The sequence below is a fragment of the Acinonyx jubatus genome, chromosome A1, assembly GCF_027475565.1.
Source record: "Acinonyx jubatus isolate Ajub_Pintada_27869175 chromosome A1, VMU_Ajub_asm_v1.0, whole genome shotgun sequence".
Lineage (NCBI taxonomy): Eukaryota > Metazoa > Chordata > Mammalia > Carnivora > Felidae > Acinonyx > Acinonyx jubatus.
This window is the reverse complement of record NC_069380.1, coordinates 36,641,448-36,661,261: the sequence shown is the minus strand read 5'-3', so window position 1 is coordinate 36,661,261 and position 19,814 is coordinate 36,641,448. Positions and strand designations below refer to the sequence as shown.

At 37.3% G+C, this 19,814-nt stretch overlaps 1 long non-coding RNA gene across 1 annotated transcript; it reads left to right on the top strand.

Moving 5' to 3' along the window:
- Nucleotides 1–1,617: 1,617 nt before the first annotated feature.
- On the top strand, nt 1,618–19,454 carry LOC113600793 (uncharacterized). The gene is made up of 4 exons (XR_003421885.2): nt 1,618–1,753; nt 6,214–6,393; nt 11,510–11,630; nt 19,115–19,454. It is a non-coding gene; the product is annotated as an uncharacterized LOC113600793 (long non-coding RNA).
- Nucleotides 19,455–19,814: the final 360 nt, after the last annotated feature.

Genomic DNA, 19,814 nt, shown 5'->3' with positions numbered 1-19,814 from the left:
ATAGAAACAATTTCTCCTTCCTGGAAGGCTCTGTCCTTCCCTCTTAAATTAACCCCTATCCCTCCATTAGCTCAGTCATCTTTTCCTTAAATAAGTGAACCAAGTCAATTTCTCCACTATCAAACTCACAGAAATATGTTCCTTTACATTTTGTCCCTCCCTTTGCTAGTCCATAACCTCTACATAAAGACCATGTATGTATTGATCATCTTTTTGTCTCTAGTGCCTAGAACACTGCCTCTACCTTAGGAAAGAAACTCAATAAATATTTGCTGAGTGACTGAATGAGTAAATGAGACATCAGGGCAAATTTTAGTAACAATCACCCTAATACTGGTTGAGTTCTTTGAAGGCAAGAAATAGATAACAATCTTCTCTTAGTAGACTGACCAAAAATTATTAATTCATCTCTTATTCAGAGAAGGGGGCTTATACACCCTTCCCCAATAATTATGATTCCCATTGACAGATATCTATGGAACACAGAGAGATCACTCTTATATCTCTATTCTGTCTTTGCTATTTCCAATGTGAAAAGTATCACTCAATACAGAAAATACTAGATTGTCTATATGGATAGAGACTTGCAATCACTCTCTAAGTGACTTTCTTTTTTTTTTCTCCCCCTTTTACTTTATTTATTTATTTTTCAGAGAGGGAGCGAGTGTGAGCAGGGGGGGGGGGGGGGGGGGGGGTGGGGTAGAGAAAGGGATAGAATTCCAAGCAGCCTCCATGCTAACAGTGCAGATCCCAGGGACTGTGAGATCATGACCTGAGCTGAAACGAAAAGTCAGACACTTACCAGGCTGAGACGCTCAGGAGTCCCCTAGTGATTTTCTAGGAGCAGATTAAATACATGAAAAAGTTGAAATTTCTAGTGCATGTAGTCATAACTACCTTAATATGCAAGGAAAAATAAGCTTTAATACTCATAATATCAATTATCAGATCATGAAGCACTAAAAATAAGCATTGGCAAGGACACTGAGAATGACTCATTAAAACAAACAAAACAAGAATAAATCCTGCAAGGGAGAACTTCAAAATATTCTTGATGCTTGTGATTAGCTGAGCATACCGCTGTGTTGGCACAATGGGGTTGCTTTTAGTGAATTCCAATCCTGGAAAGATTCAAGAAGGTATTATAAAAATTCTTAGCAGCTTAATATTAATAGAAGTTTTTAAACAGTGTTATGTTTAAATGTGTTGTCTTAAAATTTTCAATGGGTAAGAAACATAAAGCGATTTATTATTAACATCGGTAGTCTGTGTGTCATGAGAGCCTGAGGCCCTGAATTGTAATTAACAGAACAGAATTAACTCTCACCCCCCCCCAAAAAAAAAGAAAAGAAAGAAAGCACAATAGGAGAATAAGAAAAAAGTCTAAAAACAACTGTAATAGACAAATAGTATTAACACCAGAAAGCCCAGAGACACTTAAAAGTGATGACAGCCCTTTAAAACAGTGGCAAGCAAATCTAACCATCTGTTTCCAGAAACAGAACTTAGCCAAAGGTGTTCCAGGCCTTTGTAGAATCATCAGTGAATCAAGTACACAATCTAATGTATCTATGGGCAACCAAAAAATATATAAATAGAATAGTACATTTTGACTTAGTTATGTCTTCAAAATCACTTATTAATGATGTACCTTTGAAAATAAAGAAAAAATCATCCTCAAACTATATCAGAATCGGGCATTGTGAGGAATGTTATCACAGCATGCCAAGCTGTGAAAGAAATCAAATATTATGTAAGATAATCCATATAGTAATAACCTATTGGATTTATATTATAAGTAGGTATTTTATAAACTTTTATATTAGTGGAGGCTGAGCGACTAGGTAATGTATTCAACCAAGGTGGCAACATTCTTAAATGGTAGGAAGAACAAATTTTTTAGGTGATATTATTTGACTTTAAAGTTCACGTTTTCAATGCAATATTTCATGATATCTTTGAAGAAAAAAGTGAAACTCCCAGATTCATACTAGTATCTGCAGAAAAATAATTTCTGAAGAATTAACATGATGTGATTTTTTTCGAATAAGATTACTTCCTTTTAGGATACTGATTATTTAGGAGATTAAAAGTGGGTGAAACCTTCCTCTTCCTTATCAAAGGAAATTCACAATATGCCTAGCTCCAGGAGGCATCTCTTAAATGAGATAAAACCAGTCATTAAAATCCCTTTTCCTTTTTTCCATATTTCAGAGAATTATTCCATGACAAAATGACTATTATTCATCTATATGTGGGTGCTAGGAGAGGACTTGTCTTTCAGGCTTAGAGGATAGCCTGGGCTTCTGTAGTGCAGAGCTTCTGAATGGCTTACCCACTTCCTACTCCTACTGAAAAATTGGGTCCCAAGAATGTTTCCTTGATGAATACTTTGGCAATTTCCAAACTGTGAGTTTTTTTCCTCTGGTTACATGATGTTAAATTACAGTGAAATCTACAAGCATTTCAAAGTACAAAGACTGCCAAGGCCTTTTCTGACACTCATTTCCTATCTACAATTACCCAACCCAAAATACATGAGGATAATACTCTGAACTCTTCAGTATGGCCTTCTTTTCCTTAAAATTTTTTTTTAATGTTTATTTATTTCTGAGAGACAGACAGAGTGCGAGTTGGGAAGGGGCGGAAAGAGAGCTAGACACAGAATCTGAAGCAGGCTCCAGGCTCTGGGCTGTCAGCACAGAGCCCCAACAGGGGGCTCAAACTCATGAATCGAAAGATAATGACCTGAGCCAAAGTCAGGCACTTAACTGACTGTGACACCCAGGTGCTCCTGATCTTCTTTTGAAATAAAATGAAAAGACCTAAGTGCTTATCTGTACTCAGTTTTTTTCACAACTTGAATTTACATTGCCAATATGAAATACTTTTTCTTGTCACTGATAACAAAACAGCCTGATTCTTAAACTGTGATATTTCTGGGTTGAAAATAGGGTTGTCCTCCTACCATTGGTAAGAACAACTTTTTAATCAACCATGATATTGTCAATAACGTATTAACCATGTCTTCTGCCGCGCCCCCACCTCCTGTATTCTGATGCTTTGACATCTGGGGCCTTGCTGAAGCTGGAAGGATTAGAGATAGCAAACTGACCCAGAAGCATGCTTTTCAAGTGGCAAACCAAACAACCTGGAGTTCACACCCTCAACAACCTTCATTATCAGGCTCTCATACTCCAGGCCATTCCAGGGCCAGGTGGCAGACATCTATGCCCTAGAACCCTCTTGACCAACCCTGCTTCTTCCTCATGTGGACTTTTTTCTTGGGAACTATGACTATTGTCTTCGTATTTGTTGCTATTACCAAAGCTAAATAAAAGGACCTTTAAAAAAAAACATGTACCTGAGGTATAATTGTATGGCAAGGGTTATAAAAACAAGGGTTTCTGAGAAGGAAGCAACATGTTAAAATTCCTCTAGTAGGTTTAAAAAATGTGGAAGATCCTGAAAATTGGAAACTGAGTGAACAAATATCAGGTGTGTAAGCCTTAAAATTCCAGAGGGATTTCAAGTTACTCTACTACATATATATTGTGTACCCATCTCTCCATTATTGTAGTTTTTTCTGATGCCTCCCTCTAGAGGCAGGAGTGGGTATGACAGTCCCATCTAGAGATAAGGTCACTTGCTGAGGTCTTAGAGGCTAAAAATGAGTAAGGAAAGTAGAGCAGAAATGTAAACCAAGTTCTTGAGAAACATGAGTGTAGGGAGAGTCATCAAGTACCATCATCATCACCAGTCAGCCAGGATTTATGATTTTCTTTTCTTTTTAATTTTTTTTAAGAATCTTTATTTATTTTTGAGAGAGAGAAAGCAAGCAGAAGATGAATAGAGAGAGAGGAAGACACAGAATCCGAAGCAGGCTCCAGGCTCTGCACTGTCAGCACAGAGCCAGACATGGGGCTCAAACCCACAAACTGTGAGATCATGACCTCAGTAGAAGTCGGATGCTTAACTGACTGAGCCACCCAGGTGCCCCTATGAAGGATTTTCTTAATGCTAAGCATAGTTAGGCATTAAACACATAAACATAAACATTACAAGGCCCCAATCTGAATAAGGGTTTGATCAGAGAAGCACACCAAATGGGTGCTATAGCAAAAGGGAATTATTACAGGGATTAGACCTAACACAATTATGGGAGTTAATGAGTCTATACAAAGCTGTTGCTTTTTTGTCTAGCATTGGGACTGACATCATGACAGGTCAGCCTTGAATGTAACTTGGAGCTGAATAAAAATTAACTGGAATACACAAAGGTAAAATAAAACTTACCTCTGTGTTTTACCCCATTGAGATGGTGCAGGCAAACCAGGTCCAAGGACCTAGAAGGGAGTCCCACAGGTCCAGCCAAGAGGGTCCCTGGCTACTCAAAGTTAGAAATTAAACACAATTACCAGGAAGTGGGAGCAGAGTTTATTGAAAATATAGAGAGAGTACAGGTACAGAGAGAGTGTCTGAGAGACTCGGAAAGGAAAGGAGAGAGTCTCATCTTTGCTCAGGGTCCAGGCTTTTTATTAAGAACTGTGGTCTGGTATACATGTCCTCTTATGCATCTAGAAGCAAGTCAGAACAAAAATATGGGCCCAGGTGTCCTTCATAAGAAAATTGTTCCTTGGAATGAGAGGGTCTCGGCATCTACATATCTAGTGCCAGTGGTCTAGAATGTGCATATGATGGCTTTGTCCAGTCATTCTCACCTCGTCCTTCCTTAGATCTTATCTATTGTGCTGGAAGACTCTAAAGATATCATTAACTCCTGTCTCTGACAAGGAGGACATACCCTATTTGCTCTATGAGACATATGTAAAGTGGGGTACAGGTCCTAGCAAGAATAGAAACAGGAAAAGGAGCAAATAAGCAGATTTTTCTGGAGTCCTTCAGTTCCCCTATCTCAGAATCTTGATAACGTAAATGACCTACAGAAGAAGCTGGCACTGTTCATCATTCACCACAGAACTATATGTACATCTGGTCCATGGCATAGAGAAATTAAAAGAGGAGATATTTAGGAAGCTGGTAGAGCTGCAGGCCTGGATACTGTCTTATGCCAGTTTCAGAATTAACAGAACAGAAACAACATGTGTGCTTTGCCAGTGTTAGGCACCTTATACCAAACTCAGTGCCTAAAAAATCTTCTCATTCACTTCTTCTTCCAAATCTTGCACAAACTTCGATTGTGGCCGCCTCTAATCTGGATCTGCAAAGGGAAGGTGAGCTCCAACTTGGCTACATTGGCACAATAGAACACCACAAAAGTTGACCCTTTGTCAAGCTGGCATCTGTACATACTTCTTTTAGCCATACTTAGTCTCTCAGGAAAAAATAACAGCCAAGTGGTGCTTCTGCCTAAAATTATATAAGTTTCCCTTGTACAGTCAAAAACATACTAATTCTTTCTTAAAAAGGACACATTCTCTCTACCCACCTTGGGTGATGTTCTTTTCTAGATGAACCACATTGACCCTTTGATAGTTCATAACTTAAAAACTGAGATAGGAGATAACATAACACATCTTATGTCAGATTACAGGGGAATGGGAGAGGGGAAAATGCTAATTAATTAATTAATTAATGTGTTTACAAGTAGATTTATACCAGAATAGGAAGAAATATTAATAACTATTATAATCCTCAGTTCTGTAACTGTTCATGTGCTCCTAACTGCTATTTATAACTATCTTCATTGACTGACTAGCCATTCTACATAGCGTTTCCTCTCAGCAATCACTTTGTTGGTCCTAATTTTTTGCCTGGTAGAGTGATCCAAACTTTGTTTCCTGAATGGTTTGGTCCATTATCAGTCCTGCCCTGAACAGAATTGTGGTTTCCCATTGCCTTTTATCATTTGTCATAGGCAATCCTCTCCATTGCCTTCTTAACCTCATTTATTTGCTAGTAGCTCTAATATCTCCAGGATAAAAGAATTATTCCCCACAGCCAGTACAATGGCCCTCTTGTTTGTCCATCAGTTCACTAACACAAGGAACCCAAATTGGCTAAACAGCAACTTCAACTTCAAATTTTAATGGAACCCTTGATGTGAGCCCTGGCAGAGGCGTTCCTCTCTTGTGAACTAAAATGCCTAGATCAGAAAAACCCAAAGTCACAATTATTGTAAACAAAATTTTTGTCGGCGAATGACTGAGGCATAAAAGAGAAATAACTCCCGTTTCCATCTTTGTTTCTCAGACCTGTGAATACTGACGAGGATGAAACAACATCACATGTTAATCCCTGATTGAGTGATACTACATCCTAAGGAAATTGCCCAACCCCTCAAGATACTTCCAAGTGTGGTTGTATTTGAGTCTTCAAAATGTCATTTCACTATTCTCTCAGGACAACTGCTTCAGGATGATAGGGAACATGGTAAGATCAGTGAGTTCCATGAGTGTGATCCAACTGTCACACTTCACTTGCTTTAAAATTAGTTGTTTGGTCAAAAGCAGTGTTCAGTGGAATACCATGGTTATTAAGGCATTCTATAAATACATGAATGGGGTTCTGCCAAAAACATTGTGAACAGAGAATAAAAATCTGTATCTAGAATAAGTGCTTATCCAGTGATACTAACGCACTCTCCCTTCCATGAGAAGTGTGTTCCAATGCAATCGACTTGCCACAAGGTGTAGATTAATGCTCAAAGAATCCTGTTTTTCCAGAGTATATTGGTCACTCATTGATGGTTGCTGCCAGACTGGTCGTTAGGAGTGTAAGATCACATTACTGATCCCATAAATAATACCCCTGCCAACACAGCCACTTGTGACTGTGATGGAACAATCTGACTAATACTGACAAAAATGGTTATCTTCTCCACAAAACTATTAAAATACCTTTAATCATAGATTACCTTTTGGTGAACATTTACATGGGTCACCAGTATTTTTATATTCTCTGCCCATTTTTTTGTAGCTGTTTGTTTTTTGGTTTTCAAAGTATATTTATTTATTTTGGGAGAGAGAGAGAGAGCAAGTGGGGCATGGGCAAAGAGAGAGGAAGAGAGAATCCCAAGCAGGGCTCGGCTCGATCCCAAGAACTGTGAGATCATGACCTGGGCCAAAATCAAGAGTTGGAGGCTTAACTGACTGAGCCACCCAGGCGCCCCATATTCTCTGCCCCTTTGTAAAGATTTTCCCACATACCTTTACTCCAGAACTTATTGTACCAATTTTCCAGACCAGTTATTTGAAAGACTGTGGTCATTTAGCAAAACCATTATTCACTGCCTATAAATCACTGTAGATCCCTGAGTCTGAACATCTCACATTTCAGACAAAATGAACAGCCAAATGCATTGCTCAATGGTCTGCCCACTAAAAGAATTTTCCTTCACAATGATCCTTCAAGGACACCCTGGAATGGGGCTGTATTTTTGTATTCATCTATTTTATGTAGTTTTACCATATCATATAGAACCACCTATCAACCAGATTCATTCTTTTGCCTTAGTCAAATTTTCATAGGGAACTCCCTATGAGGTCAAAGAAGCAGACTGAAAGGGAGGAGGAGAAACAGCAGGGGTACGAGACATAGACATCTAACCCAAAATATTCATGGGACTTTTTTATGCCTTCAGGATACACTTGGACCTAAAATTTTATAGACCAGGTCACTTGTTAATGGAGTACTGCTGTGCATACCATTGAACATCATGGTTTTATAAGACAGGTATACTCCACAGTTTATTATGACTCTGCCTAATACAATGGCAGAAATTCCATCTTCAAGGGTGGCTTACAAAAAATATCCATCCCAAAGTTCTTCATAAAAACTAGAGCTCCCCTCACAAACATACTTCTCACTCCCTTTAGTAGGAGCAGTGTCCTTCAGATCATCCTGCGGGCAGAGTTTGGAATTGGTGGACCAGGCTTTACATGATAAATTCCCTGTATCAATCCAATCTCCCCTAAAAATGTGGATGCCTTCTTTTATAGTATACTAGCCAGATTGTAGAATTTAAACTTCATTTAGTGTAATCCACATTTGGGTCCAGGTTTTATAGTCTTACTGAAAGAATACTCATAGGATCAAGCAAGAAGCAAAGACAAAGGTCAAAGTAAAAGTTGAAGGGAACAAATTGAGCTAATAGTCAGATGATGCCTGCAGTTGTGTACATGTTTTAAAGAAAAAGGGTTAGGATTTTCTAGGCCATAACCCTAGTTTTTGAATGGATAAACCACCCTGTGGTTCCTTAATACCCACACAAGACCTCAGCAATATCACAAAAGTTTAAATTTGTTTTCATATACACATGCTTACAACGTCAGTCCCACATCCCAATGACCTGCTGTGTCAAGTCAACTGAAACTATGGACTTCCAAATGTCTTTGAGGAAATACTAGATTCATTTTTCAACAACTTAGTTAAATACACAAGATAAAAGAATGATCATAGGAAGCCCCTTTTCACCATAGGAAAATGATATCATGCATCAATACTACTGACCAGTAGAGATAAGAAAGCTTGGCCTGATTCCACTCTAAGGTTGAAACGAGGAGGTCTGCTCTTTCTCTGCTGCTCTACATACAGCTAGGTGGGGCGCCTGGGTGGCTCCGTTGGTTAAGGTCCAACTTCAGCTGAGGTCATGCTCATGCTTTGTGGGTCGGAGCCCACATCAGGCTCTGTGCTGACGTCAGAGGCTGGAGCCTGCTTCAGATTCTGTGTCTCCCTCTCTCTCTGACCCTCCCCTGCTAGTGCTCTGTCTCTCTGTCTCTCCAAAATAAATAAATGTTAAAAAAGTTTAAAAATACAGCTAGGAAATAGACAATGAGTTTAATTTTCTGTCTTGGCCTAGAAATGTTCTCCATTGCTTCCAGCTTTTGTCTTCTCTTCTGATCCTGAGTTCCATGTTCTGGTTTCCACAGCTATGTTTTGGTTAGTTGTGCCAGTACTTTCTCAGCTGACTTGTTTTTTTCATCTCATATAAGAGAGAGTTGATGGTCTTTCCCAAACCCTCTGCCATAAGAAGCAGTTTCAGACATTATAAACTCTCATTAACTTTAAAAACCTACAATTACAAAGGATAGCAACTAGATCTGTGATAAAATAGAATGGTACAAAAAAACTATCTGGGTCCTCTGCAGAAATCATTCCTACTCCTGGTGAGACAGTCATGAGAAATCCTTGATTCCTCAGTCTAATAAATAAGTAAGGAGAATTATAGGTAATTATTTACTACTTCATAGCAATATAATATGGTAGTATAGTTATTTATATGATATACTGACCACATGCTTGATCAAGGACTACTCTTTCTGAAAGACAGTCACCTGCTTTGTTAGGCTATTAAGGTTTTCAGTTAAGTATACAAAGAAGTTTCTTTTTATATGCATAACATGCTATTTTCTCTAGCTATAGCCGGAGTATGGTGCTACATACTGTGCATGTGGACACTCCTCCTTCATATTATCTATTTGTGTATATCACTACGCGTGAACACTTGTTTTTATAAGGACCACTGGAGAAGATGAGAAAGTGGTAGAAGAGGGGGCTGGACATCCATATTCTACTCAGCTTGCACTTGGAACTGGATTTGAGTTCCTTGTTCTGGATTTAATCATCATCTGATTAGAGGGGTCAGTACCAAATTGTGACAATATTTTGTTTTCATAAGGCACTGTCACGTTGTGGAGCATATAGAGAGGCTAAGTGAACTCTTTTCTATAAAAAGATTGTGAAACTCTAGGGACAAGCAGGTGACCCAATGTAAGAGCTATTCTTCCATCCCAGACACAGCATCCAGCACAGCTCTGATTATGGAGTGTCTGTGACTTTGGGAACAGTAGAAGATGGCACCCATGACAAAGATATTGACTTGTTCTTGCTTCAGACCATTGTTGACAGCGGCAAAGGCAAGTTTCCTGCACTTGGTAGGTAGGAATAGGATACTGACAAGGCAGGTCAGAGCGGAAGGGAAGGAGAATGAGGTTACCACATAGGTAGAGCAAGTGGCAGACTTTTCATTACAGGTTCTTATCAAATGTGCTCTTGGAAATGTCTCTGGAATGTTGATTCTTTGTTGAGTTTCACAAAGATCCCACCAGTATGACCAATTATGGCTGGAACCCTTAAAAATGTAAACACAAAAGCAACGCTGTGTAAATCATGGAAATAAAAAGCACAGCATAGAGAATATAGTCCATGATATTGTAATAGTAATATTAGAATAGTGTTGTAAAGTAACAGATTGTAGCGACGCTTGTGGTGAGAACAGCATAAGGTACAGAGATGCTGAATTGCTATGCTGTATACCTAAAACTAATGTAACATTGTGTGGCCAATAATGCTCCAAGGAAAAAATTTAAAAAAATAAAAAGTAAATTTGACTTCATTTGTCTGCACAGACTTTAAGGCCAGGAATGGTAAACAAAACCAAAACCAAAGGACCTTTCCAAATAGGGACAAGGTTATTTGAGGAGGCAGAAAAGTAAGTGGGGACTCTCATTCTCTTCATATTTATTTTAAAATGATTTTTTTGTTGTATTCCACAAACATTTTCATTTTTGATTTAAAAATACATTGGGGAACTTGAATTCATGGAGAATTTCTTTGTTAAAATTGTCTCCACTACAAGTAGCAAAAGTAGGAATGCGGATTATTTGAAAATGCATTTTTTAAAAGCTTGATGCTTTTATTTTAAGCAATTCCATTCAGATTTGTGTGTTGAATCTACTTTTCATTTGATTGATTTGATTGATTTCTATGAACTGCACTATGGCTGAGAGGTTATTATGTATGGAATTTGGCACTGCTGAGATTAAAAAAGTAATCACAGGTTGTACATTATTTCTAAGAAATTGATGGTATCACACTGTTATTTACTTCAGATTTCTTCAAGGACCTTTCTTTGTTTGATTACATACCTTCCAATTAAAACGCAGGACAGAAAAAAAATTCTGTCTTAAAGTAGGCATGTTTAATGTGGTTTGATACATATTGAAGTCATTTCAAAAGGGAAACTTGTTCATATCAAGTAAATTAAGCACCAAGTAACTCCTGTCGCTATGTACTTTCTGTACTTTCTCGCTACGTACTTTGGCAGACTAGGAGGTGAAATGGACTTGGTAGTTTATCTGCATTGGTCCCAGCCACTACTAGCTCTTTCAAAATCCAGAACGTGGCCTCAAATTGGGACAAAATCCTTCACTAGAATGATGTCCTTCAAAATAGTCTGTTGCTATCACTGTTATCATTAAAAAGTAAAATTCATTTATTTTTTTAAAAGAATACCTGATTTTTTCTTTAAATGCGTTTTGCTGATCAGAACATACACCCCTCATAAAAATTTATGGACGTACATGGAAAACTAACTCCAAGATGCTGCCGTACTTTTGCACATGAGCAGACTGCTGGCAGCTAATCTCCCTGATTATGCAAAGATGGAATTATAGCGAGAATTACTGACAGGCTGGTACGTTTGGGTTTCCCACTTCAAAAGTGGTGAATTGTTTCCTTTATGTTCTGTGACAAATGACCTACCTAGCTACTTGGCCATGCAGAGAAGCTTGGAATGATCACAGAAGCTGACAGGGCCGCTGATACTGTGGAAGGCTGGCTGCAAAAAAGTAATGTCTGCTAAAAACAGATCCTTCCAGTATAATCAGGTAAATATTCTTTGAGTTACAAAATGTTCTATGAGCTGACTCTTAAAATTACTATCAAGTGTAGCAATACATTTAAAAGAACACTCAAACTTTGTTTACACTATTTAGAACAAATTCAGAAATAATATATGGTCAGCTATAGCAATGTATATGTGTGTGTGTGTATTTGTGCATGTATGTGTATATACACAAACATCTGTATATAATATATGCACATATAAGCATATATATGTGTGTGCATATGTGGTGACTAAGAACAGAGAACTGAAATGAAAATGTCAAATGTGAGCTTTGATCTTTGATTTAGGAATATATACAATATTTATTAATAGATTGTCAGGAGACTTCAATTATTTCCTCAAATTTTACAGTATACTGTTAAGTGTATATGTAGTGAGCTATTTATGTAAGGATTGATATTTTTAGACTATAATTATCTATTAGACTTTTTGATACCAGAGTCATCTTTCTTCTAGGAAAGCGTGTCTAGATCAGGGTTTGAATTTACTGAATGTTCTACAAAATAAAAGAAATTAGGAAAGCATCTTGACGGGGCAAGACGGTCAAGAGAGAGATTTTAGGATGGTAGGGTCCTGAGCACAGTTGTCCTAACAAAAGCTGTTACAAAGCCTAACAAATATGAAGCAGTGTTCACAACTAAATGTGTAGACAAAATGAAAGCCCAAACACTGGCCATGTGCTCAAAGAAAGCAGAGCTTCCAGGAGCATGAGAAAGAAACTCAAATGATTGATTGATTGATTGTGACTGAAACCCAGCTTCATAAATAGAAACTTAGTGTCAGGAAGCATCTAACTATAGTATAGAACAGCCATGGGAGAATAGGACTGTTCTTTCTGATCAAGGATTTCAGATTGTTTCTATCAATCAGAACTATCTGAAGAAAAGGGCACCTGGGTGGGTCAGTTGGTTAAGTGTCTGGCTCTTGATTTCAGTTCAGGCCATGAACTCATAGTGTCATGGGTTCCAGTCCTGTGGTCAATGAACAGAGCCTACTTTGGATTCTCTTTCTCCCTCCATCTCTCTCTGCCCCTCCTGCTCACACTCTCTGTCTCTTTCTCTCTCAAAAAAAAGGTTTTTTTTCTGAAGAAATCTTACGCAGATTGATTAGATTGCCCTTCTGGTGCAGGTAGATCAAAGGTCCTTTACATTCTACAGATGTGCAGATAAAGTAAGTTGCTCGGTTCGACCAGAAATTCTTGGAAAGTCCTAGAGACCACACATAGCGATGAGAAAAGTCTGTCAATGATTCGTTACTGATCCATGATGCTAGCACCTGTCCTTTGAGGAAACACAACAAATATCATTTCCTCTAATATACAAATGATACAATGCAAGTTTAAAATGGCAAAATGTTTAAGGTCACAGTTAGAAATAGGATGTAAATTAAGCCTTTTTAATTCCAAGTTAAACATTCCTTCCATTAGGCCAGACTGATGTGTAACATAAAGGATCATCTCATTCCTTTCTCCATTTCTCTATCCTTCACTTCATTGCCTTCCTGTTTTTCCAAAACTCCTGTCAACTTCCAATTCTCTCTCTGTTTCTTTTATGAAAATCAAACTTTGACATTTTATTCTACACTCTGTATGCCAACAGAAATTTAGTTATTTAGGCACTTCAGGATAATATTAGGTATTATTCCTCTAGTCAGGAGTTTGTGAAATTTAAATTCTCTCTCTCACTGGCCCTATGCAAATGAATGTGGTCAATTGTCTGGATTTATATCTATATTTCTTGAGCTCTTATCGTGTAACACAACTCACTTTTGAAATGCACAAAGAGTTTTTTTTAATTGTAATTATCTTTTAAAAATTGAATGTGCTTAGCCTTCTTTAGTACCAATCATCATACTATCATCTATGTCTGAAAAAGCCTTTGAATTTCTTCCAATTAGGAAATCGTTTCTCTGGTGAAAATTCTTTGGGAGCTTCTACTCTTAAAACTATTATGACCCTGTGCAATAGCTGAGTGTTAGCATTTACTGAGTAATTCAATCATGTGACAACTGTGATGAACTTCCTATGTACATCTGTCCTCTGGTCAAGTGGAGCAGAGGCTGCCCAACACAACTTTTCCCACCGCAATCCACTCCTTACTTGATTCTAACTGAAAATAAACCCAATGCTTACGTCAGAAAATCTTGTTTATTTAACCCCTTTAAGTCCTCAGGTTGTAGTTTTCAAATTAGAAGAAATTCAAACCACAAATTTTGCCCACACACACTTTTGCCCACACACAGCAACTCTGGCAATTTAACGTGTTGATAAGTCATTTATTCCATGTGCTACTTATCTAAAAAGCAGGTCGTGTTAAGAAAATAGAAGCTATATGACAACCCTCTACACTTTAGCTGATGAGTTGCTGAAAAATATTCACACAGTTAAGCACAATGTTAAAATCTAAAGATTTCTGGTATCACTATCACATCACATCTTGTTCTATCTCAGTAAGTCACCTCACATTTTACCTCAGAGAGAAAACTGAAAATATCAGATTCTCACTTCTCTCTCAATCAACTTACTTATATTTATAGCATCATTTCCTCCTTATCAGAAGTATAAACAAAGTTTTCTCTCTTTGTTCAAGCTGTTTCCTATATTTATCTAGATCTATTTTACAATCTTCTCCTCAGACTTGCTTTTGAAACTATATTCTTGCTCCCATGCTTTCAAATCTTCTTTCTCCCCCAAGTATTTTTCTTCAGTACATAAATGATGTAAATACTCTGTTTTGAAATTTAAAAAGTAATTTTATTTTATATTTTTAAATATAATTTATTGTAACACCCAATGCCCATCACAAGTGCCCTCCTCAATGCCCATCACCCATTTTCCCTCTCCGCACCCCCGCCACCCGTCCACCCTCAGTTTGTTCTCTGTTTTTAAGAGTCTCTTGTGCTTTGCTTCCCTCCTTCTCAGTTTGTAACTATTTCTTTTTTTCCCCTTCCCTTCCCCTATGGTCTTCTGTTAAGTTTCTCAAGATCCACATATGAGTGAAAACTTATGATATCTATCCTTCTCTGACTGACTTATTTCACTCAGCACAAAGACTCTATCATTCTAAAACAAGACACAAGCTGCACGAGAATAAACCCACTCTTTTTCTGTGTGGCAAAAGTAGATACTTATCTCAAAGTATTTATTTCCCTTGTTTTTCCTGAACTTGTGAGTGTTTTGCCATTTTATTTTCCAATGTTATGTTCTCTCTTTTTAATTTATTTTTATTTTTTAAAGTTTATTTATTTAATTTTTGAGAGAGAGAGAGAGAGAGAGAGAGAGAGAGAGAGACAGAGCGAGCAGGGGAGAGGCAGAGAGAGAGGGAGAGAGAGAGAATCCCAGGCAGGCTCAGAGCCTGATCCTGGGCTCAATCTCATGAACCAGAGAGATCATGACCTGCGCCAAAATCAGGAGTCAGACACCTAATTGACTGAGCTACCTAGACACCCCTATTCTTTTCTTCTTCTTCTCCTCCTCCTCCTCTTCCTCCTTCTCCTTCTCCTCCTTCTCCTTCTCCTCCTTCTCCTTCTTCTATTTTTTATTTTATTTTATTTTATTTTATTTTATTTTATTTTATTTTATTTTATTTTATTTTTTGAGAGAGAGCCTGACACAGGACTCACAAACCATGAGATCATGACCTGAGCCAAAGTCAGATCCTTAACCAACTGAGGCACCCAGAAGCCCCAACCCCTATTCTCTCTTATTACCTTATCCATTATCAGAGTTTTTATTTCCATATGTAGTCTATTGGTTCCCACATCTACCTATCAGCCACAACCTCTCTCTTAACCCCACCAGTTTATCCACTTGTTTAATTGAATTCTCTATCTGGATATCCTACAGATACACCAAATCAGTGTGTACATAACAGAATTCGTTTTCTCTCCACCAAAATTTATTCCTCTTGAGCTTGTTGCTGCTGGCAACATTTACCCAATTACCTAAGTCATCCTACACTTAGCCTTCACTGTTACTTATCTCCCACCTCCAACTTCTCACCAGTATTTAAGTTCCTACCTCTTTTGTGTCTCTCCAATTCATCTTTCATTTTGGTGTGTTTTGCCTGAAGCATTTGGAGATTGTACCTTCTGGTCCTATTCCCCTCAAATCCCCCTAATTCAAAAGGAAATACTTAGCAAATTGAAATGAGTAATGTATAATGAAGATAATATAATGAATACATAAAATAATGAAGTAATGTATAATGAAGTTGGGTTCAGAAAGGAAAAAAGTTGGTTTCACTTGAGAAAAATCAATAGTAGTAATGCACTTCATTAAAAGATGAAAGAAAAAAAATTATATGACCTTCTCAATAGATACCGAAAAAAGATAGATAAAATTAGATGAAATTCAAAGTATTTGATAAAACTCAGTATACGCTTATAAGAAAATGTGATCATTCTCACCTGGCACTATAAATGAGGTTTTAGAAGGACTCCCACTTTTGTATCAGTTCAGCTACTACGGGTGGCAGGGCACAAGAACACCGAATCCCACTGCCTCACCACTTTCTTTGTAAGATAGTTCTACTGTGAGAGGAACCTTTGGAGGGAATCTGTTTCAGTAAATACAGAATTCAGGAAGTTGAACCATGGTGATTCTGTCAGAAGTAGGACAGGGAAAAAAGTCCATAGCTACAGTTAGTGTCTATTCCGAGGGGGATATATCATTGCCTCCTCCCTTACAGAAAGGGAACAGTGAAATCAATCTTTCACCAGCAAGCATTTGGCTGGTCCTCCCCAGATCTAATGCTATAATGGGGGCTATCTTGTCTTTGTTGATTTGGAAGTCTTTGCAATAGCAGTAGCCAGATCAGCATCAAAGAAGGAAAACCCAAGTTGCTTAATTCATATATCACCTGCATCCTGATGCCATAGCCACTTAGCCTAAGAGACTATTGTGCATGCACTAGGGTGATTGGCACAAGTTGCCTGACAGTTGCATAATGAGTGACTTTGTCCACCGGATCACTGACACCATCTTCTGCGGTGAAAGCTCTTTGGTGAACATTTTGTGGGTCACAGCTATTGTCACAATTTGAGTGAATTCCAAGAGATCCAAGCGTATACTTCTCACCTCCAACCACCTCCAATTCTCTAATACCTTTCCTTTACTTGTAGGAAAATTTGACCAAATTGTTAACTAGTGGTCATTAATTGGTTCAGAGTTTTACCTCTGATTATCTCTCCTTCTAATCAAAATTTACTTATGGCTTAGAAGGATTTCCTTCCCCACTACCCCACACAGCTATAATGTTGCTCCTGACTGCCAACAAACCCTAAGTAGACATCTGAAAAAAAGCTTGATTATTTTCTCCTTTTGTCAACTTCATATTGATTCATTAGGCTACAGGCATAGCTGCTGAAAAAAAAAAGATGCCCCCAAATTAGTGCCTGAGAAAAGAGAAAAGTGTATTTCTCTCAGGTATTAGAACAGAACTAGTAAAGTAGTTCTGACACCTTCAATGTGTGGCTTTCATCTCCAGCTCCAAGGCATTTGCTCTAATTTTAATATTCCTTCACAAATGAAAAAGGGAAAGGTACAAAAAGAGCGTTTATGAATCTTTTCAAGGACAAGAAGAAGGAGGGAATCCATTTCTTGTGACATTCCACAGGCAAGAACTTAATGACATAGCTCTTACATAGTCGCAAAGAGTCCATGAAATTCAGCCTTCAGGTAGACCATCATGTTCCCATCTAAAATGGCATCACTATGGAAGAAGGGACAGTAGAGAATAGAAGACTACTCACAATTGACCATGGTGTAATTTAAGGTGCATTATATATTATAACCCAGAAATTCCACTCTAAGATATATATCCTCTTGTACATGTGGTTCAGAAAACATCAGGATCATACATACTTACACAGCATTCAATAACCTATTAAATGCTTTTTTATTATCTCATTCCCTCTAGCATCCCTATGATTTAGGTACTTTCCTTCCACTACTCGGTTGGAGAAATAATGAATAGAGAGATAATGAAGAGAGAAATAATAGAAACAATAGAGAAATAACGAATAGAACTACTACAGTAAGAGATACAGATGGAACGTACAGCCTGTATATGTCATATCATATAGAGCAATGTTCATAACAGTATTGGTTGTGATAGCAAAACCAAAAGAACTCAAAAGAAAAATGGAAAACATGTTAAATGACCATCACCACAGAATGGATACATAAGTTGTGGTATATCCATTTAGTAAACTTATTGTCACAATTGAACTCAGTGGCTATTGTCTGCTAGAATTGCCTCTGCATGGGGGAATGCCACAGAACAGACAGCTCTTAGGAAAATATTATTGAGGGAAGAAAAGCCAATTGTAAAGGAACATATATACTATGACTCCATTAATGTAAAGTTCAAAATCAACATAAGCAAATATATTGGAGAAATGAAAGATTCGTGTTATAATTATCAAGTAGAGAAAGTTAATAAATACAAAGTTTGATGTAGGTTTGTCTATTGAATGCAGGGAAGCAAAATGGAAGGTATTTTCAGGAGACTTCAAGGCTAATAGCTACATTCTATCTCCTAATTTGTATCTATTTTCTATGCCTTATACATATTTTATAAGCTTTTTATGTCTCAATTTAATATTTAATCAAAACAATTCTAAGAAAGGGATAATAAATCAAATTCGCTAAAATTGAAAATTCATCTATAGAATTAAAAGTAACAACATAAGTCCTTTTTGCAGTTGTACACAATTAGATCCTTTATTTTTAAAAAAATGATTTATATTATTTTGCAATGGGAGAACTTTAGAAATCAAGTAAATCATGGTATTGTGACTACACTGCATGTGGGAATAAATAATGAGAGTCAATGATGACACACACTTCAAATAACAGGTGAGAAGTAAGAAAAACAAAATGAAAAAAATTATATGGCTAATTGAATGTCAAACAACTGCATTATTTATTAACTTCATTCAAGTGAATTGTTTACCCAAGCAGAAATTAGAAGGAAGTGTTAAACTAAACATGTCATAATCACATTTCTGATGCTGACAAGTCTAGATATTAAAAATATCCTAAGAAAGCACTGTATCTAGGCTATTGCAAATGAATTGAAACTTCTTACACTAGTACAGAAATTTCAACTACCTCATAGGAGTAATGTTTATTTCCTCTGTAATTCCTTGGTGGAGATCATACAATTGTAGCACTTCAATGTGTTTAGAGAAAGAAAAAAAAGTTTCTTTCTTTAGTTTTAGCCCATCTCCATTGGCAAGAATACTCCTTCTGTCCACGTGTGTTTGCTACTATGGGAGTAAATTATGTACATGTTCTTCAGGAGCAGCAGGAAATCTGAAACACTGAGATGCATAAATTGTTGTCAAGTGGAAAACTGTCTAATATTGTTAGTAAAGAGAAAGCACAAAAGAGAAGGAATGGATTAGCTTAAGGTACCGTAAGGCATTAATCTAACTGATGTTAAACATCATTCCTTACAGAGAAAAACTGCAGCACCCCAGAGATAAGCGAAATCATACACCAGCAAAAGACTTTAGATTAATGAAGAAAGAGAGCTGAGGTATTACAAAAGCTTCTTGGCTACCTCCTCTTGCCTCAGACATATGCCTGCCGACAGGTACTGAGTATATGACATCTCGAGGACTTTAGAGAATAAGTAGTATTTTAATTTGTTGAGCAATAACTAAATGCCAAACATCTGGCATAGAGTGTCTAAAAATCCTTTCAATGGTTTTGCAAAGTAGGTATAGTCATCTCTACTCTATGAGTGGTACAGCTGTAGATTAACAAAGTTAAGCAATTTTTCCAAGATCACACATCTCATAATGACACCAGGCTCCTTCATGAAGTTGTCCTAAGCTGTGAAGATGATTTTACATTTTTTTCCACATTATGGGATGGCCTTGGGATATAAATGCTTTCTAAAGAAAATTCTTCAGCAGAAGGTATAAAGTTGGGTCTAATAACACATGGTTGTCCAGCCACATATCATATTTGTATAACATAACTTGTCAGAAACATGTCGGAGATAATGTTTACATTAAGATTAAAATATGACAAACATTGATTTGGAAACTCAGGCCTGCTTATAAACTATCTAACTTCGTAATTAGGGAGCTAAGAGAGGATTAAGGAATTAGGAGTAGGAAGAATACTAACTAAAATGAAAATCTGAAATGA